This window comes from Marmota flaviventris, chromosome 19, assembly GCF_047511675.1.
Source record: "Marmota flaviventris isolate mMarFla1 chromosome 19, mMarFla1.hap1, whole genome shotgun sequence".
Taxonomy (NCBI): domain Eukaryota; kingdom Metazoa; phylum Chordata; class Mammalia; order Rodentia; family Sciuridae; genus Marmota; species Marmota flaviventris.
The window spans coordinates 10,745,797-10,765,738 of NC_092516.1; the positions used below are offsets into that span (position 1 = coordinate 10,745,797).

General features: G+C 51.5%; 1 long non-coding RNA gene across 1 annotated transcript; it reads left to right on the forward strand.

The window, feature by feature from the left end:
- Positions 1-7,163: 7,163 nt before the first annotated feature.
- LOC139702874 (uncharacterized) lies at positions 7,164-18,868 on the forward strand. Its single transcript, XR_011705445.1, has 2 exons — positions 7,164-12,954; positions 13,968-18,868. It is a non-coding gene; the product is annotated as an uncharacterized lncRNA (long non-coding RNA).
- Positions 18,869-19,942: the final 1,074 nt, after the last annotated feature.

Here is a 19,942-nt window from a genome sequence, read left to right on the forward strand (position 1 = left end):
AGCACGTTGGCCTCAGCCTCTCTGGACAGGAGTAAAATAAAGAAGAACTCGGTTCCGGGGTGCCGATCGGGATGTCTGGACCCGAGACGACGCCAAGTTAGAATTTAAAAGAAAAAAGTTAGAGGGAAAAAAAAAAAAAGGCATTTTGATTTGGGAGGGGGGTGGCGTTTCTGGTTTCTCCTGCTTCCAGTCCCCACCGAGGGAAGCGTTGGAATGTGCCGCTCGGATCCTCTGAGGACACATCCATATTTATAATTTATTTTTAGGAGAAGTTGTGAAAAAGGGAGGGGGGTTAAGTAGGGGGGAAAAGGTGTGCTCGGGAGGGTGGCCTTTCCGGAACCTGAAGGCTAATTGAGCTATTAAGGTGGAAATAATTTCTCCCAATCTGGACGAGCAGCAAATTTGACTTTAATGAGTGACAATTAAGGGCATAAATATCTAAACTTTATTTAGCTGGGGGTGGGGGGTGGGGCTTAAGCAGCACCTCAGACACTGGATTTATGCGTTGCTAAGGGACTTTGGGGGAGCCCCTGGTATTTGGGGGACGCTTTCAGGCCTGAGGGTTTGGCTGTCCCCCGGAGGTGAAGGACACTCCAGGGAGTGGACAAATACGCCCCTCCCTCCCACAGCGACTCCCTGGTTTTCCTGAGGGGGCAGCCAGCCATGATTCCTTTAATTATCCAGGATTCTCCCAAATCCTGCCTGTCGGGCAGCCTGCCCCGCGCGGTGAGCTGTGAAGGGGACTCACTTCGGGAGGAAGGTTCCGAGGCGGTGGGCCCAGAATCGGGGTTTTGAGGGCGAGATGTGTTTATGTTTTATCCAACTGGCCCACAAAGTCCCGCTTTTGGGGTCATGCTCTGCAGCGAGCGGTTCAGGCCCCGGCTGCCACTGGAGGGTGGGGGCCGAGAGCGACACCCCCGGGGCTGCGCGCGAGGAGCGGCTGGAGAGCAGGAGGCTCCTCACTCTCCCAAAAGTAAAAGGCCGGTGGGCGGGGGCGTGCTGATCTGCAAGTGTCTTCTCGGTTTGCTGAGCCCGCTGTGATTTCGAGGGCCTCTCCTTCCCCGGGAGGCCAAAGAGATACCAGAAGGTGAAAAGCACAAGGTCTCCCCCTGAACCCACCCGCACAGTGGCTTGCTGAGATGTTGTAGTGGACAGGACCCGCGGGGGATGAGCGACACGTGGGCTGGCTGTATTCAAGTGTCTGAAACCCCCTCAATAAAATACCATGAGCTCATAAATCGAAATGACATTAGATTTCAAGGGAGCAGGCTGCTTCTGGCTTCCACCTGGAATCGCAGTTTTCCTTACAATTCTTTGCTGACTCTTTGTTGAAGGCATTTTATAAAGTGTGCATCACGTGTTCAGGGGGAGTCTCTAAGGCAAGGTTAGTGGGGAGTACGAATGCTCCCCCTCCACCCCAGGACCTGAACATTATGAAGTTGTAGTGCTTCTCACTGAATCTGATCTCCACTTGCAACCTATATAGGCATCCCTGAAGCCTAAATTATTTTTAATGAAGTGCTCACAGCAGGGAATAGAAAATGGAGCTGTCCCTGAACAACTTTTGAACAGCAGAGTCCCCGGGTGGATGATGTGTCGATTTGATAGACGTGGCACATGGACACACAGGGGAGGTTTGTGCTGTCCTAGCAAAAAGTTCTTCACTTGCAGAGTTCTTTCTCTTTATTATGGGACACGATGAAACAGCACAATTTTCAGGAGTCCACAATTCCAGCGTGGCCCGTCCATGGGAAATTGTCACATTGTGAATTGTGTTTGTGCTTTGCTGAATCGCCACCCCGAGCTGACTGTCAAATCCTATTTGCTTTGCTAAATAAGGATATCTCACCAAATTAGCCTTTAATGATACGTCTACAAATAGGGTGTTTTACGTGAATTAACGAGGCCGGAACACTGAACGTTACGCCAAGATACTGAGCTATAATTGAGGCGATGAAGCCGAATGTTAAAATTACTGAATTGTTAAGTGTGGAAAATCAGACGGAATTTAGTGCTAAATGTGAAACGATTTCTGCTTTAATGGTGAGCGTTCCCAAAGCACAGGCATTGCCTAAATCCAGCCCTCTGAAACCGTGCATGTAATTATGAATAATACATTTAGCAAACTTCCCCCACCCCCTGAGTTTTCAAACAGGAAAAGGAGTATAGAGAAGAGATCATAAATTAATATTTTGCAAGGAGGACTCCTCATTAATTCAGCAAAGGACCCTCCCTGATTTTTATATTTTTACTGCCACCCTCCCCCAATAATAATAATTTTAAAAATATCCAACATGCAACTGTTGAATACGCTAAGTACATTTGAACTTTTCTCCTTTTGCCTCTGTGTGTGTGAAATTTCATTAAGTAGTTGCTATTTCCCCACCCCCAAAGAAGTGCTGAGATAGAGAGCAAAAATAGCAACTTTGAATTTAGTTCTTAGCAATACACCAGGCATACAGGAAAAATATTTTGATAGAAGGGGGGAAAAAGTATGGTTTGGGGTAAAATAGAGACTAGGCTGTAATTAAAAAAAAAAAAGATACTTCCTTCAAAATAAAGCATGCATTGATGGCACAAACCAACTCTAACATTTAGAACAAGAAATTCTGAGCTGATCAACTTAGAGCTTCCGAGGTGGGTAGATCACCCTCCCTTAATTTGGACTGTGGCTTAAAATACAGTTATTTTAGGCCTGGGGATAAAAATTAGTTTAGTGAAAAGTTAAGACAAACTCTGTACTTGGAGTCATTTGCCAGAAAATGTGTGTATGCCCAAACAAAACATGGTTGATCAGAGTTCCTTTATGCTGGAATTTTCTGTCTTGCCCACCGAACACAGGAAAATGTAAAATTCTTTTTGCTTGTTCGATTTGGATTGAGGTGAAAATAAATTACAAGCAACAACACGGATACCCAGGGTGTGACGTAAACAACTTCAGGCTTTCCAGGGAGAGAGTGGAGCTTCCGGGGAGTTGACTTTGGGGTCCCTCTCTCACCCCCCTGCCAGACCCAGCCCCCCTCCCGGCCTCAGGTTCTCTTTTCAAAGCAGCCCGTGTTCAGATGCTGCCTTCTCAACATCCCCAGTCGTATGGGATGCAGAAAATATTTACAACGTTTGAAAACAAAGGTTCTGATTTTATATCCTCTTTCTTATATAAAACATCTTGAGTTTTTGGAACCACAAAGTAAACTATTGCCCTCGGCGAGTGGCCCCGACCGGGTGTACCGCTGCATGAGGGAACCCTGGAAGATGCCAAGGTGTCACCGAAGGCCACTTTTAAAATGCTTTGGGAGATGGGAGCCATGGCGTGTTTAGGCTTTTCTGGAGGACTTGGCCTAGGCAGGGAGAAGAGTCAGTGGCCAGTGCGAGCCTGGTTAGCAGCTCAGCGGGCTGTGGAAGTTTCCTCAGATGCATGCAGCGAACTGGGCTCGATGCTAGACTCCTACTTGAGCTCAGTGCTAGGGCCTGTTGGCATCTGTGCCCAAGACAGCCTGGACCGCTGCCAGCCCAGGCCCAGACATGGCCTTGTCGCCATTACTAGAGCCCAAAAGCCCACACACAACCCAGACAGGTGCCTAAAGCTCCCTCCTCCTAGGACCAAGATGGCCTCTGGTTCAGCCATGAGGTGGGCTGCTTGGCTCCCCAGGGCAGCCTCCCCAGAGACTGCAGTAACCTGGTGATCTGGCGGTCAGTGTGCAGAACCCCACTTTGCTCATTGCGGATTTCCAAATGCTCAGAAACAGATGGGGTCGCCCCACAGGCCGGGAGCAGATCCACTGTGAGCACACAGGGCTTCCCCTGCGGACTGGGCCTTGGCAGCCTCTGTCTAGGGCTGCGATCCTTCTCTCTGGGGTGGGCAGCATGGCGCAGCCTCCTGGAGCACATCTAAGTGGTCGTGCAGTTGTTTGCCATCTTTCTTCAGCCCCAGGAGCCTCCCACCCACCCTGGGACCTGGGCCGACTCCTGTCATCAGACTGGCAGGCAGATCCAGGCCAGCAGGGCCAGGACTTGAGCCTGGAAGTGCAGAGAAGGCCCTGGAGGGCCCTGGGAGGACCCGGAAGGAGGGCCAGATGGACAGAGAAGGGGCTCACATCTGAGCCACCTTGGGGGTCGGCTGAGGGCAAGGCCAGAGTGGGCCTTCTGGGCTAAAATCTACAGGGAAAAGGTTTACAGCCCGCCGTGCCTTGGCATTGAACGTGCCCGCTCCGGGAAGCTGGGGTTCAGCCCTGAGTCAGCCAAAGCCCTGGGACTCCCATTTGGCCCCGGTAACTGGACTCCAGGCCACCAAAAGGCCTCGTGGGTTCCTGACTGTATCTTAAGATGGCATTAAAAGGTCCCCACCCGGCGCTTGTGGGACATGCCATATTTAGTCTCAGGTTCACCCAGAGAATATTTTAGGTGCTGCCTGAAAGGGGAGATCTGGGCCGTCACATGGCAGGGATAGGATCACTCCCTCTCAGGCCTGGCCCAGATGCCTGGAGTCTCTGCCAGAGCTTCAGGGCCACGCGGCGGGTGCCAGGGAGCCAGCGAGCACCCCGGGAATGTGCTGGGATGGCTTTTCACCCCGTTTTCCTTCTGACGGCGATAAGGCCACATCCATTCACAGAACTGACAGAGGCTGTCTGAGCCCCTCTCTTCTCTGAGATGGCCCCGTGTGATATGCCAGCGAACAGCCTCCTCCTCTCCTCCTCTCCAGTGTCAGCTGCTGGGAGGGGTTAACCCTTTCAGGGCCCTCGGGCCGCTGGCTGGCCTCAGGGACACTTCTCTGCAAAGACCTCTGAGATCATTTGTCCCCCAAATCCCTAAATCCTCAGAACTTAGTGGCCAGCACAAGAGGAGCACCGCGACCTTGGCAGTGACTTTGCCCTCTCGGCGATAACCATCAGGCTTCCCTACCCGAGCCGTCTGGCCTTGGAAGTAGCTGCTCACCTTCCAGAGAGTTTCACCTGGGTCCCCAAGCTGAGCGCCTTCCCACGGTGCAGAGGGGGCATCTTGATGGATGTGGTTGTTGGCGTGGATCATCAGTGAGGGTTTGGAATGATCGTTTGGCATCTGGGAGCAACATTGCAGATGGCCCAAGTTTAGGGAATAATCCGTGTGACCATTTCCAGAACCTGCTGTGGGGTCCTCAGGATATGGAAGGGGGTGCCTCTGTACTGAAGCTGCGTCGTGGAGTCGCGTGTAGCCCACGATTGCCACCCTGACACGCTTCCTTCCCCCGCATTCCCCGGAAGCGCCCACTGTAGAAGCTCACTCTAACCTTGTCCGTTTTCTCCTTTTTAGTCTTGGCTCTTGGTGCTCTAAGAACCAGCGTTTCCTGCCGGCTGGTTGGTTACCGCAGGGAAAATGAGGGACTTTTGGGGGCAGATGTGTTTCCATTCCACTATCATAATGCCCCTAAAAATCCTTATTGCTCTTGCAGTATTCCTCGGGGGTCCCTGGGCCTGGAAGATGTGCCGATCTGAGTTCCTCCAGCAGCTCAAAGAGACAGAGGTCTTCCCCAGACTCTGCCATGGCTCCTCGGGCTCCCTGGGAGCTCTGCCCTCACTGGGCTCAGACTGGTACCACAAGACACAAAAAGACGCCATGCACACACACAATGGTTGCTAAACACGCTTTTTTACCCTCCAGGGGCACAGCCTGAGATGGGGCCTGGGAAAAAAGGTGCTGTGGCTGGAGTCCTCCTCTGCTGGGGCGAGGGGGGGGGTAGGGGTGGGGGGGGGAATGCAGGGGAGAAATAAAAACAAGCGCTACCTGTTTGACGAGGCTGGTCTTCCAGCTGGGCCTCCGGGATCTTCACCTTGGCACGGGGCCCCTGGCAGTCCTGCCCTCCTGCCAGCTCCCTAAGACAGGGTGCTTTCCCACTCGCTGCCTCAGTTTCCCCATCCGCCAAGTTGGGCGGGGAGGCACACCTCTGCTCTATCCTCAAAAAGTTTTTGGACGCAGCCAGTGTTATCATGAGCTCAAGTGACACACGAGCTCTGAAGGTTTGAAAATTTTGAAAATGGGGAAGTTAATGCATGAAACCTGGATAAGATGGATACTAACGTTTCCTAACACACGGAGTCGACTCAGACGGGAGGGGGAAACAGCCTAGCAGTGAGCACAGGTTTATGGAAGCAGCCACACCTGCATTCCAGCCCAAGCTCTGTGATTGTCTTACTGTGTCACCCCAGGGAAGTGACTCAACCTCTCTGGGCCTCTAGTTCTTCATGCATGAAACCCACAGGTTGGTTCACAAGTTTCTCAAGTCTCTTGAGCATACCCAATGATTTTGAGTGGTAACTGGGTCAAGGTGTTATTTTTTTTTTAGTTTTTTTGTAGTTGTAGATGGTCAGCATGCCTTTATTTTATTTGGTTATTTTTATGCGGTGCTAAGGATGGAACCCCGTGTCTCACACAGGGTGAGCCAGCACCGTGCCAACGAGCTACAGCCTCAGCCCCTAGAGATGTTATTCTAATAGGTACTTCTTTGTACAGCTAATTTCCATTTGTGGCAATCAGCTAGGTTTCCAGTTAGGGTAGGAGCATAGAACTTTTTCACATCAATTTATGTAAACAAAAAAGAGTGGGTTTCTCAAAAGAAAAATAAGAAGCAAATATAATACAGGTGGGGCAGGAGTCCAGATGGGAGTTTGTAGAGTCTCACATCCACTTTTTAAGGAATTGTTCTCTCTCCTGGGGATTCCCTGCACCTTGTAGCTGATAGGGGAGGGGAGGGGAGGGGGAGGGGGAGGCCCGGCAGTGGGGTGGACCCACCCATCCCTGCTCACCAGCACTAGAGGCCCCTCTTGCCCCACACCCACCCATAGCTCTGGTTTGTGTCCATCCTGGGGTCACGTGACCCAGCACCCTCCTTTCTGGCCGGGCACCTCTCTGCACCCGGGTTTCCTCAGGGGGAAGTGAGGAGAGGAGGCCTCTGGCAGGCCCGCGGGGGACCAACCAGTTAAGGAGACCTCACACAGAAGCAGGGAGCCTTGCGGTGGGTGGGGGTGCCACGGCACCCTAGGGCACAGGGAGGCTCGTCCAGCAGGCCAGACAGTGCAGGGCCACCAACCCCCCAGGACCCTGGTTTTGCAGGGAAGCAGCCGGGGGACACTGAGTCCCAGCCAGCAGGGCCAGTGCGGTTTCACTTTCTGCTGCGTCATGGGGTGGGGGGTGGCAGAGGGGCCCAGCTGGCCAGCTGAGGCCCGTACAGAGGCCCATGGACAGCTGCTGGCCCAGCTGCTGGCACACACCCCCTACCCCTGCCTTGCAGCCTCAGGGTGGGGGCTGGGCCATCGCAGCCCCTTAACTGCCTTTCTGCCCACATGCTGGAGAGGACCCCAGTTGAGAAAAGCCAGGACCAGGCAGGTGGTCCCTTGAGCGGGTGGGGACTCCCCAAACCTGTCTTTAGGCCAGGGCAGGCTTGAAACGTGAGGACTGTGGCTGTCGGTTCTGAGTCGGATCCTTGGCTGCTGCCTCCTGCACGGGGCAGATCTGTTAAAGGGCCTGCTGCTGCGTGTGGGCTCTGGGCCAGGTGCTGGAGGTGGGGCAGGGGGCACAGTGCCAGGTGCTGGAGGTGGGGCAGGGGTGTGACATAGCCCCTGCCCTCCCAGGGCTCTCCCTGAAACCAGGGGAGGTGGCACGAGAGCAGGCCAAGTAATGGACAGTCCCACGTCACGGGGAAGATGTCACTCCGTGTCAGGCATGTGTGCACCTCGGTAAGGTGTCAGCTCCCGGGACGCAGGGCCGGTCAAGAACGTAGCCCCCGGGAGCCAGCCGTCCCGTGTCTGAATCTGAGCGTTGCTGCTGACCGGCTGTGTGGCCTCGGGTGAGGGACATGTCTCTGTGCCTCGGTTTCTCTGTCTAGAATAATGAGGCACCCAGAGGGCTGCAGTGAGGAGGAAATGAACCCACATCTCTATAAAGAACTAAGAAGGCACCTGCAGCGACTCTCGTGCTGGGTCTTAGCTGTCCCCTGATAATCAAGGTGAACTATTATTATAAAATGAACTGTGGTCACCACAGAGGCTGGGGACATCAGGAAGGTTGCCAAGCCTGTTTCCCAAGCTGTCGGTGTGTCACACAGCGGGGTCCGTCCACAGCGTCTGCAGGACAGTTGGAATCCCCAGGAGAACTGAAGGCCTGTTACAGATCGTGCTGCCCATTTTCTCTTGCTCCCATGAGAAGGCCGCGGAGGGTGGAGCCCGTGTCTCCCTCATGGCTCTGTCTCTGGGTCCTAGCATGTATCAGGTGCTCAGTTAAGAGCTGTGAGCCAAAGCCGGTGAAGGGGAGGCTACTCCCAAACCACCCTCCTTCATCGACGCCTTCTTGGGAAGCAGGTTGCTGTTGCCGTCTCAGTTCTGGCCACCCCCGCTGGCTCCCAGACAGCCCTGGGAGTGCTGAGGCTCCCGTCTGTTAAGGTCTTCCCTGCCCGGGGCCTGTCCAGCACCTTGCAGTGGGTGACTGTCCCACAGGTGCTGGTGGGAGCTTGAAGGCAACACAAGTACTTAAGGGCACACAGGCCAGAGTCCCAGGGACTCGTTACTGGGGAAGAGGCTGGGTGCCCAGCAGACGATCCTCAGGTCTTCATTCTGAGCAGGTTCAAGACCCAGCTGGAGGTCAGGGGTCAGTTTCCTGGACTGTCTGTCAAATGAGAGGGTTTAAGGTAAGGATCCTTTTTCCTCTGAAATTAAAATTCACCCACACTCTCAAAACTCCAAAGTATAAATATCACCAAGAAGCAAAGAACCGTCTCAAAAATCTTTTGGATAGTTATAATAATAACAAACGTTCTCACAGGCGTGATCCGTCACTTCAGATGACAACTTATGAAGTAAGTGTCACTCTTCGTTTCCTAAATAACGTCATCACCATCAACGTGAGTTGCGTGCTTTGCATGCACCAAGCACTTTACGTGTGTGAAGTCATTGTAGTTTAACAGGGATGGGAGGTACTAACACTGGCCCCTGCTTACCGATAAGAGAATGGGCTTGGAGAGATGACCAGACTTGTCCAAGTTCACACCTGGCATGGACAGGCTGGGGCTGCAGTCCAAATCTCCCATCTCAAGTGTCCATGACATTTTCTGAAAATGTCCATCTCGTAACTGTTGGAGGCTTTGCAGACTGCTGCAGCCGCTCAACTCTGCCACAGTAACTCAAGCAGAGCCACAGACAGTACAGAAATGAATGGCAGTGGCCCGGTGTTCCAATAAAACTTTATTTATAAAAACAAGGAGTGGCCCGAAGGTGGCCCATCTCCGTTCCACACTGACAGCCTGCCTTTCAGTAAGACCAACGTGACTTGGCCCCTGCAATGTTCTCTCCTCACCTGTGAGGTGACTCAGAGTCACATTTCTGAGCAGATGGCCCCTGTCTCTGGGGAGATTGAGTTGACTCTAGCTCCCTCGGGGAAGTTCTAAGCTCTTAGAAGTCACACCTATTAGGACTTACTAGTGGCTAACTGCTCTCCTAGAACACCCTGGGGACTTACTCCAGTTCCCGCAGTAATTTTTAAAGAGAAAAGTAAGTGTCGTAGTTTAGAATAATACCACAGAGGGCACTTTGACTGTGGAAAGCCCTTTGAATTGAGAATGAAAATGTTTTCAGGTACAGAGAGGTCTCCAGGCAGGGGACGTCAAGGGCACGTGCATGCAGGGAGAAGGAGGGTCCTGGGGCTGGAGGATGACTGTCAGGAGAGTCAGGGAACAGGGTGTCCCTTGTTGATAGCTTTATTGAGATGTAATTCCCGTAACATCCATTCACGTTTTAGATATACAGTTCGATGGCTTTGGGCATGCTCGATCACGCAAGCCCTATTACAGTGAATTTTAGAACATTATCATCATCTCACAAAGAAATCTGAGCCCTATAGCAGTCCACCCCCATCCCCCACATCCCCCAGCACCCTTGACCCTGGGCAGTCACTAATCTACTTTCATTTCTATAGATTTGCCTTTTCTGGACATTTCATATAAGTGGAATCATATAATATGTGCTCCTTTGGGTCAGGCTCTCTTCTCATGGCATGACGGGTCTCAAAAGTTCAGCCATGTTGTAGCACATATCAGAACTTCATTCTTTTTTGTGGCTGAATAATATTCTGTTGTATGGACATACTTGTCTCTCCATTTGTCGATTCATAGACATAAAGGTTGTTTCCACGTTGGGTGATTATAAATAATATAACTCGGGACATTTGTGTGTTGTGTGGGCACAATCTTCATTTCTCTGGGGCATGGAGCTAGGGAGTGGACTTGCTAGGTCATAGGGCAACCCTGTGTTTGACATGTTGAGGAACTTTGGGACCAGGTCTTTTCAACTGTATTATGGAAATTTCCCACCATATCTAAAAGTAGAGAAAATGTTGTCCAAACCATCAGGTTCCCATCGTCCGGGGTGGGCGATGGTCATCCTTTTGCCTCGAGCAGGTCACTTGTGGATGGAACAAGAATCACCCTGAATGAGGCAGGACCAGGTATGTAATTTGGGGGAACCCAGGGTGAAATGAATATGCAGAGTTCTGGTTCAAACATTAAGAAGTTCAAGGTGGCCGTAGTGGAGCGTTAAGCCAGGCACGACCCTGTGACTGCATGGGTTCCACGACCACCAAGCCAGCCCTGCCCCGAGGCCAGCCACAGGTGCGTGAGCAGCCCTGATTCAGCAGCTGCAGGAATTCAGGCCCTCGGTGCCTGGGAGACAGAAACACCTCTCACCTCTAATCCCAGGAAAGCTTCCAAGGACTGCTGGGTCCCCTATGGCATGTGGGACAAAATTTAAGGCCATTTCATTTGAATCTCCAAAAATAAGATGACCCCGGGTGACATGTGGGTTCTAAGCACTTAAAAAATATATAAATAAATAACCGATTGTCCTAAGCCTTCTCCCCTAAGAGCTCACGGTTGTTTTATTTGGCCACACCATTTTGTCCTGGATTCTGAGTGTCCTCTGAGACCCCAGCGGATGACAGGGCTGCAGTATGAAGAATAGAGACCCGCTGAGCAGCAGGCGGTCCACAGGGGACCAGGGATGCCCAACAGAATCAGGTGGCCATGACAGATGCCGGCAGCCCATCGTGACAGCTGATCTGGCCAGCCTGAGACAGAGCCCGTTATACTCCTCGGAGGACAGCCTCCACCAACCCAGTGAGCCTCACCTCCTGTGCCCACCTGGACCTCAGCCCCAGGATTCACAATGTCCTTCACTCCGACACCCAGAGATTCAGAGCCCCCAAGGGTTGGGATGACCCCCCAGGGTGCATCACACGGGAAACCTTGGCGGGAAGGGGTGTACGGCTCACCTGGGGAGGGCGCCAGGAAGGAGGGAGACGGAACTCAATGAGGCGAGAAGAGGAAGCCTCGCAGCTCCTCCGGTCTCTGCAGGGTCTCATCCACCTGTTGAGCTCCTCATGGCCTCCTGTGCCAGGTGGACCCCGTGAGCCCTTTCGTCATCTACGAGCCAGACACCGTCCCTGCCCGTCCCCCCACCCCATTCTCCTGACAGGTGTGTAATAAAAAGAAGTATCATTGAATTATACTGGTCCGACTCAGAGTGTAGAAGTGATTTTTTTAGGCACCATTTTATGTTTTTTTAATTATCCCCAAATTTAAAAGTTACACCGCCCTATGGTTAAGGGAAATAGTACAAAAGAGAATAACGTAGGAAATAAATAAAAATATGCAATTTTTCTCTTAACTCCAACCTCATTGAGAAGTAGCCACTGTGAGCAGTTTGTACAATCTCCATGCGTTTTGTAAGCATGGTGCCATTTTTTTTCTTTTTGCTCATAATGTGAAGAAGATCCAGCAGGGTGCGGTGGGCTCATGCCTGTAATCCCAGCGGCTGGGAAGGCTGAGGCAGGAGGATCAAAAGTTAGAGGCCAGCCTCAGCAACTTAGCAAGACCTTAAGCAACTAGGGAGAACTTATCTCAAAATAAAACCATTTTTAAAAAGAGCTGGGGGTGTTGCTTAGTGGTTAAGGACCCCTGGGTTTAATTCCTGGTACAAAAAAAAAAAAAAAGATCAAGGGTATTTCAAAAAAAATCTGCAGACCACACAGCATTCAGCCCCACCTCATCCTTCTAACGGGGTCCAGCATCCCACCACACTTGACCTGTCCCCTACTGTGTTCGCTCCAGGATTTTGCTTTACTCACATAGGATAAATTCCTAGAAGTGCAATTTCTCACTCTGAGAATATGTGCATTTGAAATCTACACTATTGCCCAGTGCCTTTTAAAAACACAGTAGCATTCTCGAGCCCCTGAACAAGTCACGTGGGGGGACCTGTTTCTGACACCCTCTCCTACCCCAGCAAGGATGCCGTGTGGCCGGAAGCCAAAAATTCCCAAAGAGGTAAGTTGAACTTTCTACTGCGGGCTGAGGTTGGGGGCGGACGTGGCCTCCGAGGCTGATCCTGTAGCTTTCCTAGGAGACGAGCCATTCAGAGCGTTCGGTAGTTTTGGGTTTTAGAAACAAAGACAGGGTTTGGGGAGGTGAGCCAGAACTGTGCAGCAAGAAGCACTGCGAGAGCCAGTATTTATTTCTCCAGCACGGTTAGAAGTTAAATATGGTCAAAACATATTCTTCTTTTTAATTTACACAAACAAATATGTTCCCAGGCTGACACCTCCGATGCCAAGTTTCTAGGGGAAACGAAATTCTGCTGTGAGATTATAAACCACTAGAGAGAGAGGGATGGGAATGGAAAAGCCAGGGCGCGTTGGCTGTCCACGCCCAGAACCCGGCCGGCCGCTGAGAGGTGTCTCTGTCTCGGTTGCAGATGGACCTGCCAGAAATCTCAGCCGATGAACCGTGCGGCGTGTCAAGGCCAGAGGACGGAAGAGACTCCAGTTCTGATAAAAGGAGACCTGCTTGGCTTGGCATCCGCTCTCCTGCCAATCAGGAGGCTGCAACGCTGTTTCCAGAGCCGGCTGATGAATCAGGGGAGAGAGAGGCACAAGGACACCGTGAGTGGCCTCTCAGGGCTTGGGCTGATGTAAACCCCAAACAACTTGAACCGGTGCCAAGGGAGGGGATTAAAGCAACATGTTATTTGGAGAGATTGCTTAATTTATTGAGCTGCGGCGAGGGCTGCAATGAAACGGAGCCCTTGTAACCGATCACCTCCTGCTGCAATCGGACTTCTGCAACTCAGGGCTGTTTTCCAAGAGTTTTTCTGGAACAGCTTGGGATCTTTAGCCTCTGTGGTGGGGTGCTTCTGAGCCCTAATTTATCCAGGCATGCTTTATTTTTTTTTTTGTAAGAGTGGCAGGCTGATGTTAATAAAGAAAATAAGCAGTGTTTTATGGACTGCCTCGTGTGCACCAGGCACTTTATATACATTATCTCTAATCCCCACAATTTCCCGGTGAAATAACCCTTCATTATTCCCTGTGTTACCGTAGGAAGCTGGGGGACGGGAGGTGATTTTCGAGAGCGACCTGGTCCAAGACAGAAGCTGCTAGCCACTGGCATAAATTAGATAAGATTAAATATATTTAAAAATTCACTGGACAGGGGATACTAGCAACAAGTTCAAGTGCCCAGTAGTCCTGTGTGGTCAGTGGCCACCACGCCGAACAGTGCATATTTAGATCATTTGGGTGATTGTAGAAACTTCTGTTGCTCAGCTGGTCCAGGGATCTCATAGCCTGAAACAGGCAGCCCCAGAATTCAAACTGAAGCTAATGGGCTTCCACGGCAGAGCTGGTCTACTATCCACTTTGCTGAGAAGCAAGGACTACCACAGTGACCCTCAGCCCAGCTGCACGTTACGATTACCTGGACTTCATTTAAAAATATATATCTTGGGGGGCTGGGGTTGTGGCTCAGCGGGTAGAGCGCTTGCCTAGCATGTGTGAGGCACTGGGTTCGATCCTCAGCACCACATATAAATAAATAAATAAAATAAATTATAAAATATTATGTCCATCTACAACTAAAAAATTTTTAAAAATATATATATATTTTTTTATTATAGGGTTCCAGCCCCGGAGATTCTGTCCTGTGATTTATGGGGACAGGGACAGGCATCGGAAGGTTTTATAATTCCGCATGAGACTCCAGTGTGCAGCCAGGAAGGAAACCGGCTGGATGGGAGGATCCACACTGAGGATGTTGGAAGGGGCTGCGTGGTCTCTTGGGGACCAGGAAGTGGGCTTCTCCCAGAGCAGCCTCAGGGGAGAACCGAGGCTCACGCCCACGGGAGACTTAAGGGCTTCCTCACACGCTCCCAGCTTGATGGGAGACACAGTGGGGGGGCTTTGCTTTTAGACACCAGACTTGATCACATGTCATGGAAGAAAGCAGAGGCACCTGTGAGATCACAGAGATGAGGTGAAGACCTGTGGCTTGAATTGAAGCTCTCATGAGCCTTATAGACAGGAACACGTGTTTGCTGGCTGCTTCCACGGAGAAGTGAGACAGAGCGACTCATTGTGTGTGCAGTGAGCACCCTGTCACCTGGGGTTATGGTCTCTAAATACCACTGTCCATTAGAATTCAGGGCTCCGTGGAGAAGCGGCCAGTTCCCAGATCTGCGGCAAGAGATGTTGCAGGTGAACTGGGAACATCTTGTCATTGGGAAGCAAGGCAGCTGTCGACGACTACTGGGGTCAAATCCACGAGGATACAGGAGACCACACGAAGAGGCTTGGCCGAAAGGGACAGCTTGAACATCAACAAGTGTAGTCACCGCACAGTGGTGCTGGGGGCTGACGTCATGGAGAAAGCTAACCAGAGCTCGGGCTCTGAATGAATGGAATCCCAAATAACAACTAGGAAATAGAGAGAAATCAAACAGGGGTCTAAGTGAGCTTCCAGCTCTACCAACTTATAAGAAACACAGGACAGAGAAGAACGTGTTTAAGATCCTTCAGGGGGTGCACCAAGCAAAATCCAGACCCCCAGAAGCTCCACAAAACCCTGTTGCTTCAACAAATAAATTACAAGAGAAGACATAGAAAGGGGAAGAACCTAAAGATTAAGAGAGACGAAGGACACACACCAGCCAATGGGGACAGTTTCCATGAAGACTTTGTTTCTCAATATCCTCCAAATCTATGAGCTCCATTTGGATCCCGATTGGACCCAACTATATAGAAAACATCGACAAGACAACTACAGAAATTGGAATCCTGATCAGATATTTGCTGATATTAAAAACATCACTGTCGCGTGGGCACCGTGGCGCATGCCTGTAATCCCAGCAGCTCGGAGGCCGAGGCAGGAGGATCATGAGTTCAAAGCCAGCCTCAGCAACTTAGCTAAGTCCCTGAGCAACTTAGCCAGACCCTATCTCAAAATAAAATATAAAAAAGGGCTGGGGATGTGGCGGCTCAGGGATTAAGTGCCCCTGGGTTCAATCCCCAGTACCAAAAAAAGAAAAAAAAAATCACTGTTGGACTGGGGACACAGGTCAGTAGAAAGTCACTGTTTACAGGCGTGGAGGAGGTAAGAAGAAATTTTTCCTTGGGAGTCATATACAGAAATATTTGCAAAAGAAATAACCAATGTCAGGAATTTGTTTCAAAATAGTCTGGGAGGAGAGAAGGGGAGGAGGGGAAGGAGGTGTCCACGGCTGAGGGCTGGCGATTGCCGTAGCTGGGCTCCTGACCACACACTCTGTCCCTCCCTGGGTGTGCAAGAAGCCTTTCAAAATAAAAAGAAAAAAAAATAAGGAAAACTAGCCTTTTCCTGCCCTTCTCTCAGAGGGATCAGGTTGATCGGCCACCCGGGGCCTGCATCTCTGGGGCCAGCCTGGGCAGCAAAGCTCAGTATATACAACTTTAAGCAGCCCACCCCGTCTCCATGGCAACCAGCATCCAGAAGCCTCCCACCCCCAAGAGGGTCAGGCCAGGCTGCCAGGGTCACGCAGGACACATGCGGCTGCTCCCTTTGGAGAGTCCCCTAGATGGGTCTTCACAGAGGACGCCCCGACCAGAGCGGCCTCTCGGCACCCTGTCCCCCTAACTCTTGCTGCCTCTGTGCAGCCCCTGAAGGAGGAGAGGACAGTTAGTGGGAAGAAGAGACCCTGAATCAGATCCAGGTTCAAATGCTGACCTTTAACCTCCTCGAGTCTCGGGTTCCTCGTCTGTAAAGTGGGTATAACGGTCCCTCAACTAACTCAGCAGATCTTTGGAAAGGGAGATCCATGGCAAAGGGAGCGGAGGAGGATCTAGCTCTACCTGGTGGAATCCAGCAGACCCCCCAGAGTGAAGGGTGACCTCATTACCACATAAAAGTTAGGATCAAATTGAGAGGCAGGGGTAACCCTATCGAAGTTCAGATCCCAGATTTTGAATCAAACCGGCAGTCACCCCTTAGAAAGCCTGACTCCCGAGCCCACCTTCCATGAGCCGAAGTCACCACCCTCCAGCTACTAATCACCTCGCTACGGCAAACGCTGGAAGAACTTTGCTTGGTGCTTCCATTTCCATGGGGCAGCGACCATCGTCCCCATCTCTGGAGGGAGCAGTGGGCTTGGAGAAGAGAGGTCACCCACACAGGCCACTCTGTTGGTACACGGCCCCTGTCTCTTATGCTCTGGGGTCTGTGTCCTGATTACGCTTTGAAGTTCAGTAACAGCAGAAAATCAGTGCTACTAGGAAGCCAAAAGTCTCCCCAGACCCGGCTTCATTTTGCAAAGGAACAAAGTGGCCCAGAGAGGCCAAGTCATATGTCTGAGGCCACACAGTGAATGAGCAGCTAAGCCCATGTCCAGGGTCCTTGGGGACAAGTGCAGGGGAGCCCCGAAGAGTGGGGGAAGCCAACTCTTACTGCCCCAGAGTAGGGTGACCAGCTGTGCCAGTTTGCCTGGGACTGATGAGCTTGGGACTGGGGACTTTCCAGGCTAAATCAGGAAGGTCCTGGCCATCGCCCCACCTGTGGGATGCAACGGCCTCACTCACACTCCCTTCCACAGAGGGGAGGCATCTAAAAGCAGGCATGTCCGGAAACAAGGATCTGGGATGCAGCCAGCTAAGGAGAGCCAGGGAGACCTCACAGAGGGTTAGGGGCTCCATGCTGCTGGTACCCTGCGAGCCGACCACCCACATCATGAGAGGCTTCAGCACCTTTCTTAGGTCCCCTCCCATCTGTCCTGCCCCCAGTAGCCAGAGTGTCCTTTCTACATTGCAATCGGATGACCCTCAGCCTCAGTTTACAAACCTTGGTGGCTCCCCATTGAGATTTTTCTATTGCTTTGGAAGCTTTGCAGGCACAGGAATCCCTGGGTGGGCTTGTCCCTGACCACCTGTCCGAACCTCCCTCTGGAACCAACCTCGCCCTTACAAGATTCCAAGCAGGGTCAGGATCACCTAAGACGCATTAACTACACCCTCCCTCCCGACAGTCCCTCTCCCAGGACTCCCCCCACCCACCCCCACCACTTTTCTTCCAAGATACCAGTATAACTGTAATCACAGGTTGATTTATCTAATCAACTATTAATATCAAGTCTCCCCTTCTGGCCCAACCTCCACCTGAAATCACAGAAGCCACTAGGACCCCCTGTTCTCAACTTCAGGAAGATCTTCATGATGTCACAGGATGGAAGATCATCCCCCCAAGTGACCAGTGGCAGCCTGGATCAGGGATATTTTTTGTTGTTAATTAGTGTCCCTCTTCTGCCCACTCCTTAGCTCTGTTCACATCCCTAACCTGGCACTAGCTTAGGAAAAAAAATCCAGGCAGAAAATAGGAGCCCAAGTTCAAGTCAAGATGGCTCGCCGGTTCCTGCTCTGCTGGTAATTAACATTGAAAAACGTTCATTCCTTGTCTTGGCCACAAAGGTAATAATATAAATGCACGGCCTGATTACTTGGCTGCTAATTCCCATCTTGATGTTTTTCTTCCCCTTTCCTTAAATTAATTCCAGAGTTCTTCCAGATTTCTCGTTGCTAAGCTATAAAGTTCCAGGCTCTGCAGTGTGGCTGCTAATTGGCCGAGAGTTCCTGGGCAGCTCCAATCAGAACCAGGCTGTAGGAAGGAGTGTCCACATCCCTGCTTCCCCTGGGGGGTTTCAGAATGTTCTGGGTGATGTCATGAACCACACAAGTCTTTGTCTAACTCTGCAGAACCTGTTTCTTGAGCCGGCTGAGGAGAGATGCCACAGGTCCTGAAATTCCCCTGGGAATGGGGAGTCTCCAGGTCTTAACAGGGGTGATCGGGACCTGTTTGTGGATGACGGTTGGGACCTCCTACGGGGGCCAGGAGGGATGCCTCAATCTCCTCAGGACTGACCTGTCATGTCCACTTCCCAAGCTGGCCAGTCTGAGGTGAAGGAAAACTTCACACCACTGAACTTGGAATCGCTGGGGTGAAGGCTACATTTAAAAAGGACCCTGAAGGTCCTGGGCTCTTGACATTGTCCTCCTAAATAGCTGGGACTACAGGCTCTAAAGGACTTTAAAATGTAGATGGAGGACAATTCAGGTGTGTCACCTCCAGAATTTCAATGAGAAACCACCACCATAAACTGAATCCCTACTGTGTGCCAGTAGGAGTATTCTCAGCACTTCCCATCCTGAATCCCCATGGGACAGATGGGGACCATGATGCAGCGCGGCTGCCATCTTTCAGGAAGAAGGAAGTCACAGGAACCAGACCTGGCCACACTGATTGGCTCTTGGATGAGCACATGACCCAGGTGGGCCAATGGGAATTTTCCTTGAGACTTTTCTGCCCCAGCTATAGAAAAAGACCCCAGATGGTTGTCTGTGCCCAGCTGATGGCCACTGGGACATGGAGAAGGTGCCTGTGAAGCCCTCAAAGACATGGAACCCCTGGGGTAATGCTTGAGCCCCAGCTGCAGCTGGAGGGAAGCCAGGTATACTCCCTGGATTGTGGGTGACAGAAACAGTAAATTATTTTTCTGCTTAAGTCAGTTGGTCAAGTGTGTTTGTTGCTTCTGAGGAATGCTGAGAAACAGGGACACATCCTTCCCCCACAGGGGTGCCAGCTCTGGGGTGGGCAGTCTGCATATATCCACACTCAGGGTTCTCAGAATCACCTGGGGGGTGTTCCCTTTTACAGATGGGGAAGCTGAGGCTCGGGAGGGGATAAGGGAGACTCGTCCTGGTAAAACTGTCACCGCGTATGCTCAAGAGGTTCAAACCTGAGCCGCCTTGGTGGCCCCTCAAATTCAGCTCGTCCAAAACTGAATTCAGGCTTCTCCCCCACCACCTGGTTTCCCTCTGGGGTCCCCAGCTGTCAGTCCAGTGGTGCCAACTAGAAGCCAGGTGCCATCCCTGTCCCTCTCTCCACATCCAGCCTCACCAAGCCCCACAGGGCTCCTCAGCAGCCCTGGAAGCAGCTCACTTCTCTCTCCGTCCACACCACCCTATTTCTCCTTGGCCTTCTAGACTCGCCTCCCTGCTGGCTCTCCTGAGCCTACACCTGCCCCCCACCCCCCAGCTTCCTCAGCATCCAGAGGGGACGGGTCTCACAAACCCATCTGGTCACACTGCCTTACTGGGAGCATTTGGGTCTCAGGACGTCGGGACACACATTCCTACCTGGAGAGGTCATGAGGACGAGATGACCTTGGTCCTACCTGGCTTGAGGTCTTGGCAGGCAGGAAGGCTCAACGGTGTGCAAGGCTTGGGGAGCCATGCCTTGTGCCTGGCACCCCATGCCATCAGCGGCCCTAGAAAGCAGAGGTGCTTATTAACCCATCACAAAGACAAAGAGAAAAAGGCCTCTATTCTCATAAAAGCTTATATTTCTAGAGAGGGAGATCAACAACACACACACACACACCCCATAATTCAGAGAGCAGGATAATTCAGGGCATCCTGGACTTGTGAGTCCTGAGGATTCCAGATGCTTCCAACCTGATTCAGATCTGCTAACACGTGCAAACCCAGGATGCAAATGAGGCTTATGCACATATGATTATGTGCTTAAAAGCGACACACTGTGCTCCCTCTTTGACAAACACCTTCACATAACACG